General features: G+C 35.8%; 1 non-coding gene across 1 annotated transcript; it reads right to left on the bottom strand.

Moving 5' to 3' along the window:
• Positions 1-12,558: 12,558 nt before the first annotated feature.
• Positions 12,559-12,667, bottom strand: LOC148545402 (small nucleolar RNA R71). Its single transcript, XR_015901680.1, has one exon. It is a non-coding gene; the product is annotated as a small nucleolar RNA R71 (small nucleolar RNA).
• Between the last annotated feature and the right edge of the window lie 3,474 nt (positions 12,668-16,141).

Genomic DNA, 16,141 nt, shown 5'->3' with positions numbered 1-16,141 from the left:
GGTAGTTGCTTGACATGTATATGCTCCATTAACCTTCCGGACCTTCCTAACGAAATAAAACATCCATGGTTAAAAACTACTCAATATTTAGCAATCATAAATGAGTAAGTACGCCTCAATTAAACTTGAACTCACCAGTATCTGAGGTTCTGTCAAAGGGCAACACAGAGACTATATGGACATCCATTTATAGCTCGACGGCAATGAACATGGTACTTTAATTGGTCCGATTCGACCGCTCGGTACTCAGCACTTCTGCGAATACTGTAGTTCTTCACACCCTGCGTTATTGCATATCGGCATTTGAATTTGTAGCTGACCCAAAATTCTACCCCACCGTCTAGGTTTTGATCCTCTACCCGGTGTTGGAAATAGGAGATTTCTCATGCATGGCATCCAGATCCAATGTATGATAGTGACTTGGTACATCTGATAGCGGCGAAATTGGGTGGGAGGAGGCAAAACATAGCGCACCGCTATCTCGGCCGGCGTTTGGTGCATGAAAATTGAATGCGCACAACTTCACCGGCAAGTGCACCGGGTCGTCCAAGTAATACCTCAGGTGAGTGAGGGTGGATCCCACGAGAATTGTTGGATTAACAAGAAATAGTTATCTTGCAGGACTTAGTTTGGGGAATAGAAAAAGATTTGTTGTGGTTGAATTTGCATAAAGCAAGAAAGTAAAGAAAAGCAATCAAGAGAATTGTTAAAGAAAGAGATAATATATGGAAACAGTTAACGCTTCGGAGATGTTTATCTTTCTGGATTAAGATTTCTTACCAACTACTTTAACAATAAGTAATTCATTCTATGGCAAACCATAGGTGATTAAAACCTAATCTTTTAGCGATTTAATCTCCTCTAATCTTCATCAAAATCCACTCTCGTGGTCATTCAATTTAGATCAGAGGGTGAAGTTCAGAAAACCAGTTTAGCGCCACAAAAACCTCAATTACCCAAAGCTAACGGGATTTCATGTCACATATTCGATCAGTTCATGTAATTAGAAGTCTAGAAGGAGTGTTTTCAAGCTGTAGCTCAAGCGAGATATCTCTTTCGAGAATCACAAGAGCTCATGTAGAATAAGGGTCATACTCTTGTTCTACCCAAATTCATGAGATTAAGAACGAAAACAAGACCTTCTAATTGAATCAAACATTAATTAAAATAAAAGAATAATTCTTAATCCATAGAAATAAATAGAGCTCCTAACCTTAAGCAGGAGGTTTAGTTGCTCATGACTTACAGAGAAAACAGAAAAATAAAGAACAAGATCTGAGGTAATGTGTTTGATGATCCTAGGTGATCTCCTCTTTAAATAGTAAATGCTAAACCTAAAAGATATTATTTTTAAAATAAAAATTTCAAAAATAAGATAAGAAAAGCCTAAGGAATGCTAAAATCCACTTTGGGGCCCACTTGGTGAGTGTTTGGGTTGATGACTGGCGTCCAACTTCAATCTGGGTGTTTAACTTCACTGGTCCTGCTCCCGGGCTGGCGTTGAACGCCAGTTTTAGGCGTTCAACTTGGGAGGTCAGTCCTTCATAGGCATTAAACGCCCAAGCTTGGCGTTTAATGCCATTTTTGGCAGTCATTTTGGAAGTAAAGTATACACTATTATATATTACTAGAAAGTTCTTGAAGTTAGCTTTCTATCACCGTTAAGATCGCGTCAATTGGGCCTCTGTAGCTCATGTTATGCTCATTAGAATGCACGGAGGTCAGGATTGACAACATCTGCTATCCTTTCTTCGTCTCTGAACAAGATTCTGCCAAATTTGCCCAAAAATCACCTAAAATCATAGAAATAACACAAAAATTCAAAGTATCATCCAAAGATAAATTTTGCACAAAAACACAGTAATAATTAATAAAATCTAACTAAAAATAAATAGAAAATGCTATGAAAAAGGGTATAAGATGCTCATGCATCATAACACCAAACTTAATCTGTTGCTTGTCCTCAAGCAACCAAAAAACAAGATAGGACTAAATAGAAGAGAAAAATACATTAGGTTTTAGAGTTATCATTCAAGCTCACTTTTAATTACTGAATGGGGGCTATTAACACTTTTTTTCTGAATAGGTTTGCCATTTCACTTGTCTTTGAAGCTCAGAAATATTGGCATCCCTTGGAGCTAGAACCCGGATGATATTATTGATTTCCTTCTTTAAAGTTTTTCTTGATTATTGACCATAACTTTTCTTTTCTTTTGGTGCTTTTCACCTTTGAGCCTAGCCGTGACTCTAAGCGTTTTGTTTTCAAGTATTACCACCCGATACATAAACGCCACAAGCACTTATCTGGGGGAACCCTTTGGATTCGAATTTAGCTTTGCTTAAATTCCTAGACAGTGGTGCTCAGAGTTCTTAAGCGTACTCTTTATAGCGTCGGATCACAACTTTAAATGCTCAATTTCAAGATTTTCTTGACACCTTCACACCACAAGCATATATTTAGGGATAGCAACTCTTTTGAGCTTTTTAGGCCAATTTGACCCTCCTAACCACTGATGCTCAAAGCCTTGGACCCTTGTTCTTTTGAGTTTTCTTTTTATTTTCATTTTTTTTGGCTTTTTCTTTTGCTTCAAGAATCAATCTTTTTGGTGTTTTAGAGAATCAATAATACTTCTCTAAGTTCACTGTTCTTCAAGAGTTAACATGCTCAACTTCAATATCAATTATGCACAGTTAATTCATACATTCAGAAAATAGAGATCAGGCCACCAAATCAAAGTAAATAGAATAAGTCATAATATAACTCAAGGTCTTATGTATTTTACTACTTCCTTTTCAAACGATTTTTCTTTTTAAGCATAGTGGGCAACACATGAGACATCTTGTAACAAATATTTTTTTTCGAGAATTGAACTACTAGACTAGAATGCAAAGGAAATCCTAATAGTGATTATGCAAGAGCTAGAATAGAAACAAGAAATAAGATAAAGGAAGGGATAATGAAACTTAACCACCTCAGTTATGGTGGCTGCTGATCTTCCATGAAGATGATTCACCTTCTTTTGGTGCCATTGATGCTAATATAAACCCAGAGCTCGCTCTGCAACACCAAACTTAAAAAGTTTGCTTGTCCCCAAGCAAAGAAAACTTGGTCCCTTTTTGGCATTAAACGCCAGGACTGCTTCCCTTGTGGGCGTTGAACGCCCATGCTCTTTTCTCCCTTCTGGCATTGAATGCCAGTAAGGGGCACCCTCCAAGGTATTCTGTTTCTCTCCTATACGTTTCTTTTTCTGTTCTAATGGATACACATGATCATAAACATTAGAAAAACTAAGAAAACTATGAAAAATAATAGAAAATAAAATAATATGAAATCAAACTAAAATAATAGAAGGAAAATAGAAAAGAATAAAATACTATAGGATACTTATTGTTGGGTTGCCCCCCAACAAGCGCTTCTTTACCGTCACTAGCTTGACGGTTAGCTCCTTCAAGGAGGAAGATAGTCATAGAGGCTTAAATATTCACCCCTTACTAGGGGCTTTTGTCCTGTGCTCTCATGGATCAATTCAATATGCTCAGGAGACAGGATCCTGTTGATGCCAGGGCATCTTGGCCAGTTTCACTGACCTTTTCTTTACTGTTTTTAGGTTAGTTTCATGCATTTCTTTAGGAAATAAGCTAGTTTTGGGTAAATATTCACTTATGCCTTGACTCAAGCATACATTGTGCATTTTACATGATTTCATGAGGATTTTGCATAAGTTTAGTGACAAATATTATGTTGCATTACTCATGACTTGGACTAGAGCTTTGATGCACTTTGTTGCTTGATTTCAGGACCAAAAAGAAGCAAGAAAAGGGGAGGTAACTTGCAAGATTAATGAGAAAAGTGATTGCCAATAACACTCTCAAAAAGCCATCAATGCCCACGTTAGAGAGTCACGTTAACCAAGTTAACGTGAACTCTAACGTGGAGAAGAGAAGTTGAGACAACGTTAGTGACACTCAACATTGTCACTAACGTTGGCAATTACTCATAAGTGGCCACGTTAGAAGCCACGTTAACCTAGTTAACGTGGCCTCTAACGTTAAAGGGGGGAAGAGAAGCCAACGTTAGTGACACTCAACATTGTCACTAACGTTGGCCTATGGTGCAAATTACCACGTTAACTCCCACGTTAACTTGGTTAACGTGGGAACTAACGTAGAGGATGAAGAGTTGTCGAAAACGTTAGTGACACTCAACATTGTCACTAACGTTGAAGCAACCACACAACCCCCAAGAGTCACGTTAACTTCCACGTTAACTTGGTTAACGTGGAAACTAACGATGAGAAATGAAGGATGAGCTAACGTTAGTGACACTCAACATTGTCACTAACGTTGGGATGGCTAAAAGATGGCCACGTTAACCTAGTTAACGTGGACTCCAACGTGAGACCTAGGGGCACATTGGAACGTTAGTGACAATGTTGAATGTCACTAACGTTCTCGAAGGATGGCAAAGGCCACGTTAGAAGCCACGTTAACCTAGTTAACGTGAGCTTTAACGTGAAGCAAGAAGGGGCACACTGGAACGTTAGTGACAATGTTGAGTGTCACTAACGTTCTCGAAGGTTGACAAGGCAACGTTAAAAGCCACGTTAACCTAGTTAACGTGGGTTTTAACGTGAGGCAAAGGGGTGCATTGGAACGTTAGTGACAATGTTAAGTGTCACTAACGTTCCCGAACTTAGACTTTCACTAAATAATTAACACTCCTTACGCCCTGAGTTTTAAGTCTCTGCCCACTTCGCACTTTCTCTCTGCAAGTAAAACCAAGCCCAAATAAGAAAGGAACTGCTTCAAACTCAAGATCCAAAGGCCCAAGACTTGAAGAGTAAACTAGAAGCTGAGAAGAGTAGTATATATAGGAGTAGCTTTGAATTGTAAAATAGTTCTGGAGGCTGAAGAACCACTCTCTGTATTTTACTTTCTTTGCAATTTCTAGTTTTATGATGTATTCTCCATCTTTGTTTTCATTTTCAAGAGCTATGAACAACTAAACCCCTTTCATTGGGTTATGGAGCTCTATTGTAATTTGATGGATCAATACTAATTTTCATTATTCTTCTTCTATCTTTCCTCTTGATTTTACTTGAAAGCTTTCGGTTTTCATCCAATTGAGTAGTTATCTTGGAAGAGAAGCTATTCAAACTTGGATCTCTTTTGAACCTTGAAAGAGGAATGAAGAGATCAAGCTAGAAATGCTTTCTCATGCTGGACCAAATTGGGTTTGGATGGGTATGTGACTATAACCCTCTCAATACTTGGTTTGGGAAATGCATGTGGTATAATCAGTGACCATACTTCATCTCTTCTCATGAGCAATTGACCAAGAAATTGGCTATTGATCAAGATTTGAGAGATTGAATTGCAAGAAATTATAATTCAATCACTTAAGATTGCCAAGGAGATCAATGAGTGCATTGATTGAGGAAGACATGAAAATGAACTTGATCCGGAGAATCGCAACATCTCCTAAGCCCAATGAACTCCCTATCTCTGATCTTACCCATTCTCTTTAATTTCTACTATTTACTTTTATGAGCAAATCCCCCATTCCCATTTACAATTATGCAATTTATTTTCAGTCATTTACTTCCAGTCCTTTAATTCTAGCATTTACTTTTCTGTTATTTACATTCCCGCCATTTTATTTTCTGCAACTCTCAACCCAATTTCTGGATTCACTCAACTAGAACATTCTTCTAATCAAAGTTGCTTGATCAATCAATCCCTGTGGGATTTGACCTCACTCTATTGTGAGTTTTTACTTGATGACAAATTCGGTACACTTGCCGCAGGGAGATTTGTTGTGAGACAAGTTTTCCCCGCATCACCTGTTCACTGTACGGAGTAGGACTGGACTTGCAGTAAATACTACCCTCATTCTGGATGAGAAGCCTTCAATAGGGATATTTTTAGTTCTCCATCCCCTAGGCATTTTTCTCTTAGGACCTTCCTCCTTGGTTGGTGGTGCATACGTTTGGTGTTGGGGGGAATTGAACTGGTTCTATCCAAGGGAGGAGGCTTAAACGCTGGATTTTGTATGCAAGTACCTCATTTCTCAGGGGATGGCGGAGGTTTATAAATTTTGAAAACCTTGTAGTCCTCATGTAACCTCAGTGCCCCTTCACCTCTCTCAACAGCTATCAAGGCTCTTCCAGTGGCTAGGAATGGTCTTCCTAGAATGATGGAGTCATTTGCATCCTCTCCCATGTCAAGTATCACAAAGTATGCAGGGAGGAAGAGCTTTCCAACCTTTACTAATATGTTCTTCAGTAGCCCGTGTGCTTGCCTCAAAGACTTGTCAGCCATTTGCAGGGTGATCCTTGTTGGTTGTGCTTTTTGGATCCCCAGTTTTCTCATTACTGACAGAGGCATCAACGTGATGCTTGAACAGTGCCTTCTCAAAAGTGATAGTCCCTATAGTACAGTGAATCATAAAGCTTCTAGGATTAGGCATCTTCCTTGGTGGATTTCTTTGAACCAGTGCACTGCACTCCGTGGCAAAGACCATGGTTTCATCTCCCTTCAAGGCCTTCTTCTCAGAGAATAGACTTTTTATCAAGGCCATATAGGGAGGTATATTTTCTAGTACCTCAGTGAAAAGAATATTGATGTGTAGCTTTTAAAATATTTCCAAGAATTGAGACTGCTGCTCATCCTTGGTCTCCTTTCACTCTTCGTGAGGATGTGACATTTCAGGCTCTCTTCCCACAAGAGAGGCGTGTAATAGTATACTTCCAAACTCTTTTTGAGCCTTTTCATTTAGTTCCTCAATAGTGTGCACCACCTTAGGCTCAGCCTCCTTGGTCATGATGAGGGTCTTACACTCTTCTCTTGGATTCACCCCCTGTGTAGCTGGGAAGAGTGTCAGGAGGTATCTGAAGTTTTTGAGGGCAAGATAGTTTGGCTCTATACTCTGAGGCCTTGGATAGTGCAGGATGAGTATCCAGAGTGACTGGAAAAGGATGCCTGGGGGGAATATGCTTTGAATTTATGTCTATTACCCCCCTCTCTGGGCGTTCAACATCTACTATACTCCCTTTTGGGCATTCAACTTCTCTGCTGCCCTCTCCTGGGGGTTCAACTTTAGCTCTGCTTGAGTGATTCCTCCATCCTTGAATAAAAGTCTGAGAATAAGAGGTATCGTAAGGATTTCTAGAGGAATTTCCCATGTAATTAACCTGCTTAGATCTCCGCTATAATTGTGAGTTTCACCTTGAGGAAAGTTACCACTCATATCACAATGAGTATCTGGAGGAGCACGATAAACCTCAGCAACATGACTCTACATGCTGCTTAATTGTTGAGTGAGGTACTTTATTTGTTGCAATATAAGTGCATTCTGAGCAAAGATCATATCTACATTCTCCACCTCTTGAGTTTCCTTCCTAAATGGAGTCCTCTCAGATGAGTATAAGTACTGGTTATTGGCAACCATCTCAATGAGCTCATCTGCCTCTTCGTGTGTCTCTATCATGTACAGAGAACTGCCTGTAGAGTGATCCACTAACCTCTTGGCCATCTCAGAGATACCTTCATAGAAGATGTCTATCTTGACCCAACCTGAGAACATATTGAGGGGGGGGGGGGGCATCTCCTAAGCATCAGCTTGTACCTCTCCAAATCATCATAGAGGGACTCGATCTCTTCCTGCCTGGAAGTCTGAATGTCTGTCATTAGCTCAGTCAATCTCCGTGAAGGAGAGAACCTGTTTAGGAATTTTTTAACAAGCTTATCCCAAGTGTTAAAACTTCCTCTGGGTTTAGCATTCCACTATTTCTTTGCTTGATTCCTCAAAGCAAATGGGAAGAGTACTGGCCTGTGGACTTCAAGGTGCACTATATTGGTCTTTATAATGTCACAGAACTACAGGAAGTCAAAGATGAATTTATTAGGGTCTTCCTACGGGCGTCCATGAAACTGGCAATTTTGCTGCATTAGCATGACCAGGTCTATGTTGACCTTAAAGTCATCTATTTCAATAGGAGGTACACTAATACTCCTTTCATAGAAGTCAGGAGTGGGAGCTGTATAGGATACCAAAGTTCGTTTGGATTGTGCACTCCCAATTGGATTCATGGTAATTTTGGTGTTCCTAAACCAACAAAAGACAAAGAAAAGTGGGGGGTCTCTATGTCAAAGTCTAGAGAACTCCCAGTGAGATACCCAAAAAGAAATAAAGTAAGCTAAAGCAAACAATTTACAAGAAAGTTCGAAACGAGAATGCAAGAATTACTCCTAAAAATTTGGAAAATTAAAATTATTAAGAAAATTACACCAAACTTTAAAATTTGAATTTAAATAAAGATAAGATGCGATAGCAATTTTTGAAAATTAAGAAAATTAGAAATAAAAATTTAAATAAAGATTTCGAAATTCGAATTTGAAAGAAAGACTAAAGAAACACCAAACTTAAAAATTAAAACAAGATAAGGCAAACAATTAATTAAAAAGATTTAAAAATAAAGATAGAAGATTTGGTTTTCTAAATTATTTTTTGAAATTTAAAAAGGAAAAGGTCACATAAAGATTTTGAATTTCAAATTTAAAGAAAGAAAAACTAAAGAAACACTAAACTTTTAAATTTGAATTTAAAATATAGGTAAGATAAGATAAGATAACAAAGTTTGAAATTTGAAGAAAAGATAAAGATTAAAGATCAAGAAAGATAAACAAGATATGATTAAAGAAAATTAAATTAAACAAAAAGATCACTAATGGAACACCAAACCTAAAATTTTGAATCAAGATAAGTGATGAGTGGATATTTTATATGCTTTTTGCCATCATTTTCATACAATTTTTAGTATATTTTGTTTAAGTTTTGTTAATTTTTCATAGGTTTTAGTGAAAAATTCACATTTTTAGATTCTACTTTGAGTTTGTGTGTTTTTTATGCAATTTTAGGTATTTTCTGGCTGAAATTGAGGAGCTGGAGCAAAAGTCTGATTTAGAGGCAGAGAAAGCACTGCAGATGCTGTCAAGATCTGACCTCCTTGCACTCGAAAGAGCTTTTTTGGAGCTACATAAGTCCAAATGGAACATTCTCAATGGTTATGGAAATCTAACACTCAGGGCTTTCCAGAAATATATAATAGTCCATAGTTTGCTTCAGAATTGAAGGCCCAAAACTGGCGTTTAACGTCAATTATCTACCCCAGTCCAGGCGTCCAACGCCCACAGAGAAGTGGCCAGTGTCCAACGCCCATAAAGGTGTCCCTAGCCAGCGTTCAATGCTCAAGGAGCATCCTAGCACGTGGGAGACACTAAAGCTCAGCCCAAACACTCACCAAGTGGGCCCCGAAAGTGGATCTTTGCATTACAAGCCTAAGCCTATCATATTTCTATAATCCTTAGTTATTAGTTTAGTATTTAAAGGAGAAGATCACCCTTTTGTTAGACAGTCAATCTCTCCTGGCATTTTTCAAACCTTTTATTGTATTTTCTATCAATATGAGTCTCTAAACCTCCTAGGTTGAGGGGAGGAGCTCTACTGAGTTTTATGGATTAATAAAGTATTACTGTTATATCTTCAATCCGTGTCTGATTCCTTATTTTAAGATATATCTTCGTTCTTCATCCTTATGAATGCGTTGAACTGGCACAAGGTTTTGTCATTCTACATGCGTTGAATCTTTTAAACAATTGTTCTACTACTCATTATAATTTTCAAATATTAATTACCTCTCATTCAATTAGGAAGTTTTTTTTTGTTATAATATTTGTAACATAAAATACTTTTTAATCTAAAATAGTTGTTACAAACAAAATTATTTAAGAGATAAAAATAAAAAGTACTATATAATTTTAAAATAAAGAATATCAATTAATAAATAGATACTATTCTTTCTTATCTCAACTAATTTTTTAAGACAAAAAAGATACTCATAATTTTGCTTATATTTAGAAAATTTTAGTTTGGTAATTAACTAATTAATTAATTTAAAAAATTATATTATCACTGTTAATTATTGTTTTATTGAGTTAATTTATTTACTTATTTTCAATTGTGATATTAAATCAAGTTTAACAAAATAAATATTGTTACATGTTAACTTTAAAAAAAAATTATTTTAATATAAATCTCGAAATAAAATTTTATAAATTTTTGTCGAAAAAAATATATTTATGTTAGGGGCAAATATATATACATATATGTACTTATTACTTTATTTTTAAACTTAGTGGGGGCAAATGCCCCCGTCTATGTGAACCTCGGTCCATCCCTGTCTGTGGCGTTTTGAGTAGGATCATCAAGGGGAATGGACTGTAGGAGCTTCACCCTCAATCAGATTGGATGCGCACTAACCTTGGTGTTCAGCTCTGGAGGAGAATCGGTGACCTCTCAAGAGAGACGTTGATCACATACAGCCTGCCATAGAAGAAATCATTCACAGTTGGAGGAGACAGTAAAACCGAATTGATCCAGAAGAATAAAGCATCTCCGAAGCCTTAACCATCTTCTTATCATTGCATTCACCTTCAATTGAGTAACGTTATCTTTATTTTACTTTTATGTGCTTTAAACAAACAAACAACTTTTCTATCTGCCTGACTAAGATCTACAAGATAACCACAGCTTGATTCAAGCCAACAATCCTCGTGGGATTGACCCTGACTCACTCAGGTATTACTTGGACCACCTAGTGCACTTGCTGGTTCCGTTGTGCGAAGTGTAATTCCGCGCACCAAGTTTGTGGCGCCGTTGCCGGGGATTGTTCGAGTTTGAACAAACTAACAGATTATTTTGTTGCTTAGATTAGATATTGTCTTTAATTTTGTTTGAGTCTTTTATTTTCTTTTTTCGAAAAAATAAAAAATTTTTCAAAAACCTTTTCTTTTCTTTATTAATCTTGATCTTTGGTTTGAGTCTTTTGTTCTTGTTCTTATTAGAGTTCGAATTTCTTGCTTTTTTTTCCAAAAATTTTCAAAAATAGTGTCTTTTGTTTGAGTCTTGTGTCAAAACTTATGTTTGGTGTTTTGTGTGTGTTCTTTGTTTCTTTAAATTTTTAAAAACTTGTTCTTGGTGTTCTTCTTTATCTTCAAATTGTTCTTGTTTTTCTTTTTGTTTTGATCTTAAAATTTTTAAGTTTAGTGTCTCTTTGTGTTTTTCTTTGCAATTTTCGAATTCTAGAGTCTTAGATCTAAATTTGGTGTCTTTTAGTTGTTTTTCTCTTTCTTTATTAATTCAAAAAATAAAAAATATCTTTTCTATCTTTTTTATCTTAATTTTTGAAAATATCAAAAAAGATTTCAAATTTTAATTTCAAAATTATTATCTTATCTTATCTTAGTTTTAAATTTCAAATTCAAATCTTTTTCAAATTCAAATCTTTTCAAAAATCATATCTTTTTCAAATTGCTATCTTATCTTTTTATCTTTCTTTAAAATTCAAAAATCTTATCTCATCTTATTTCAAATTTCATAATCAAATCTTTTTCTAAAATCAAATTTCAAATCTTATCTCTTTCAAATATTTTTCAAATATTTTTCAAATTCTTATCTTATCTTTTCCAATTTCAATTTTCAAAATCAAATCTCTTTCAAATCTTTTAAATTTCTATATTATCTTTTATAATTTTAAATTTTAAATTCAAATCTTTTCTAATCTTCTATCTTATCCTGTTTTCAAATCTTTCTTAATTAGTTACTTGTTTTTCCTTTCTTCTTTTCAAATCTTCCTAACTAATTCTTCTCTCTTCTAATTTTTGAAAATATCTTCTCTATTTCTCTATCTTCTTTTTCGAAATTCATAGTTTAATTTTCAAATCTTTTTAGTTAATTATCTTTTAATTTTTAAATTCAATCAATAATTAAATTATCTTTGTTTATTATTTCTCTTTTTATTTTACAATTTTCGAATTCTCTACTCCTCATAGCCGAATTCTTTCTATCTTCTTTCTATTATCATTCTTCTTTCTTCTTCACATCTCACAGGGTGTCCTCTGTTCTTGAACATAGAGCTCCCATTCTTCTTCTTTCTTGTTTTCTTTTTCTTATTTATGAGCAGGAACAAAGATAAAGAACCTCTCTTTAATCCTGACCCTGAACCTGAGAGGACTCTAAGGAGGCATTTACAACAAGTTAAAGCACAACACTCTGGAAGAAACCTCTTACAAAATTTTGAACAAGAAGCTGAAGACATGGTAGGCAATGCTAATAATGGAAGAGATGCAAGAAAGGTTCCTGGTGTCTACACCATACCAATCTCTAATTTCTATGGAAGAATTATCTCCATACCTACCATTAGAGCTAACAACTTTGAGCTTAAGCCTCAGTTATTCTCTCTTCTGCAATAGAATTGCAAGTTCCATGGACTTCCATTGGAAGATCCACACCAATTCCTGTCGAAATTCTTGCAAATCTGTGACACTGTTAAGACCAACGGAGTGGATCCTGAGGTCTACAGACTTATGCTCTTTCCTTTTACTGTTAGAGATAGAGCTAGGATATGGTTGGATTCTCAACCTAAAGAAAGCTTAGACTCTTGGGAAAAGTTGGTTAATGCTTTCTTGGCTAAATTCTTTCCTCCTCAAAAGATGAGAAAAATCAGAGTGGAAGTTCAAACCTTTGGACAAAAAGAAGGTGAATCCCTCTTTGAAGCTTGAGAAAGATACAAGCAACTGATAAGGAGGTGTCCTCCTGACATGCTCTCAGAATGGTCTATCCTAGGTATCTTCTATGATGGTCTGTGTGAGATGTCCAAAATATCATTGGACAGCTCTGCAGGTGGATCACTAGACTTGAAGAAAACGCCTGAAGAGGAAAGAGAACTTATTGAGATGGTTGCAAACAACCAATTCATGTACACCTCTGAGAGAAATCCTATGAACAATGGGGTCCCTTAGAAGAACGGAGTTCTTGAAGTTGACACTCTGAATGCCATATTGACTCAGAATAAGATCTTGACCCAGCAGGTCAAAATAATCTCTCAGCATTTGACTAGAATGCAAGCTGCAGCTGGCAGCACTCAAGAAGCTTCCTCTGAAGTAGAAGCTTATGATCCTGTCCAACCCACCATGGAAGAGGTGAATTACATGGGAAAACCCTATGGAAACACCTACAACCCCTCATGGAGGACTCATCCTAACCTTTCATGGAAGGATCAACAGAAGCCTCAGCAAGGCTTCAATAATAATCAAGGTGGAAGAACCCAGAATAGGTTCAACAACAAGCCACCATTCCCATCTTCTCAAGGGAATATGGAGAATCCTAAGCAGAGCCTTTATGACTTAGTAACTATAGTCTCCAATCTCTCTAAGACCACTCATAGTTTCATAACTGAAACAAGATCCTCTGATGAGCGGATATTTTATACGCTTTTTGGCATCATTTTCGTATACTTTTTAATATGTTTTGTTTAGTTTTATTAAGTTTTTATAGGTTTTAGTGTTAAATTCACATTTTTGGATTCTACTATGAGTTTTTATGTTTTTGTGAAATTTCAGGTATTTTTTGGCTGAAATTGAGGAGCTGGAGCAGAAGTTTGATTCAGAGACCGAGAAAGCATGGGAGATGCTGTCCGGATCTGACCTCCTTGCATTCGGAAGGGCTTTTCTGGAGCTACATAAGTCTAAATGGAGCACTCTCAATGGCTATGGAAATTTGATTTCCAGAGCTTTCCAGCAATATATAATACTCTATACTTTGCTTCGGAATAGAAGGCCCAAAACTGGCATCCAACGCCAGCTACCTGCCCCCTTCCAGGCGTCCAGCGCCCAAAGAGCAAAGCGCAGCGTCCAAACGCCCAGAGAGGACCCCCTAGCTTGCGATCCATGCCCCAGAGACCTCATAGCACGTGGATCTCATAAAATCTAAGCCCAAACACTCACCAAGTGGGCCCCAGAAGTGGATTTTAGCACTAAAAAGACTGTTTTGCCCATACTAGTCATTAGTTTATTATTTAAAGCAGAAGATCACACTTTGTTAAGGATCTTCGCCCATCATTCAGCATTATTTCGAGTTTTCATTTGTATTTTACATCAGTATGAGTTTCTAAACCTTCTAGGTTGAGGGGAGGAGCCTTGCTGAGTTCTATGAATTAATAAAATAAAAGTATTACTGTTTCTTCTTCGATTTGTGTTTGATTTATTTCTAAGATGTATATTCGATCTTCATCATGGTGGATAGGATGATCAGTGACAATCAACTCTGTTCATAACATTAAGACAAACGTGCCTGACAAACACCCGCATCTACTTGGGTTTGTGTGAATACGTGATTGGAAAGCACGAGCCAACAGCTATGTTTATACATCTCTCAGACGGCTAATCCACGACTTCGTCAGGGACTTCTCGAGACACCACTTCAGCGGATTTTTGGGGAGATTAGGGTCTCTATGGTATAGGCTAGAATCCTAAGAAGCATCATCCTCTGATCCGGAAGATTCGACCTTGTTTGTGGCGTTTTGAGTAGGATCGCCAAGAGAATAAACTGGTAGCGCTTCACCCTTTGTCAGATTGGATGACCACGGCCAATGGCATTCAATCTTTAGTAGAGGAGATCAATGTCCACGGCCCATGGCGTTGATCACATACCGCCTGCCATAGAAGAGGATCACTCGCAAGCAGAGAAGACAGTATTACCAGAGTTAATTCAGAAAGACAAAGCAACTCCAATCCTTAACCCTATTCCTATCAGTATTTTCTACCCCTTTTGCTTTATTCCTTTCATGTCAACTCTATCTTTAAAGTATTAGCACCCTGTTATACATTACTCTTACAACTTCAAACCAACTACCTTTTAATCTGCCTGACTAAGACCTGCAAGATAACCATAGCTTGCTTCAAACCACAATCCTAGTGGGATCGACTCTGACTCGCTCAGGTATTACTTGGACGACCAAGTGCACTTGCTGGTACATCTGTACGAAAGTGTGGGGATTCGTGCGTCAAGTTTTTGGCGCCGTTGTCGGGGATTGTTGAGTTTGGACAAACTGACGGACTGTCTTGCTCCCTAGATCAGGTAATTTATTTTTATTTTGTTGAGACTTTTATTTTTATTTTCTTCTTCTATTTTTTTTCAAAAATCATTAAAAACTTTTTCAAAAATGTTTTTCTTTTCATTGTTTGCTCTTTGATTTTGTTTGAGACTCTTTGCTTGTGTTCTTGTTGATTCTTTTATTTTATTCTTCTCTATTTTTTTTCAAAAAAATCATAAAGCTTTTCAAAAATATTTTTATTTTCTTTGTTTAATCTTAGTTCTTAGTTTGAGTCTTTTGTTTTTGTTCTTGGTAATTTTCGATCTCTTGGAGTCTTCTTTTCAAAAATTTTTTAAAAAAAGGTTTCTTTGTTTAAATCTTGTGTCAAATCTTTAAGTTTGGTGTTTTCTTGTTGTTTTTCTATAATTTTCAAAAATTTCTTTTTGGTTTTCTAAAAATTTTAAGTTTGGTGTTCTTTTTATGTTCTTGTGTTCTTTGAGTCTTTGAGTTTTGTTCTTCGTGTTCTTGTTAGTCTTCAAAGTGTTCTTGAGTCTTTTTTGTGTTTTGATCTTAAAATTTTTAAGTTTGGTGTTCCTTTGTGTTTCCCTCCAAAATTTTCAAAAAAAAGGAGCATTAGATCTAAAAATTTTAAGTTTTGTGTCTTTTACTTGTTTTTCTCTTTCATCATTAAATTCAAAAATCAAATCTTTTCAAAATAAAAAATCTTATCTTTTTCAAAATCTGATCTCTTTCGAATTTCAAAATTCAAATTTCAAATTTTGAAATTTAAAATTTCAAAATTTAAAATTTCAATTTTCAAAATTAAATCTTTTTCAAAATCATATTTCAAAATCTTATCTTTTTAAAATCTTTTTCAAATCTTTTTAATTTCTTATCTTATCTTTTCTAACTACAAATTTTAAAATTCAATCTTTTTCAAATCTTTTTAGTTTCTTATCTTATCTTTTTCTAATTTCAAATCTTTTCTTATCTTATCTCCTATTCTATTTTAAATTCAAATATTTTCTAAATTAATATCTTATCGTCTCTCTCTTCTTTTTCAAAACTTCCCAACTAACTCTCTTCTCTCCTATTTTTCGAAAACTTTCTCTTCTTCTCTCTCTTTTATTTTCGAAAATTTAACATCTAAATTTTAAATCTTTTTAACTTAATTAACTTAATTTTCGAAAATAATTAATAAATAAAAT

Source organism: Arachis ipaensis, chromosome B9, assembly GCF_059453495.1.
Source record: "Arachis ipaensis isolate K30076 ecotype BB chromosome B9, ASM5945349v1, whole genome shotgun sequence".
In the NCBI taxonomy this organism is placed as follows: domain Eukaryota; kingdom Viridiplantae; phylum Streptophyta; class Magnoliopsida; order Fabales; family Fabaceae; genus Arachis; species Arachis ipaensis.
The sequence above is the reverse complement of the archived record's forward strand: the minus strand, read 5'-3'. Positions and strand labels throughout refer to the sequence as shown.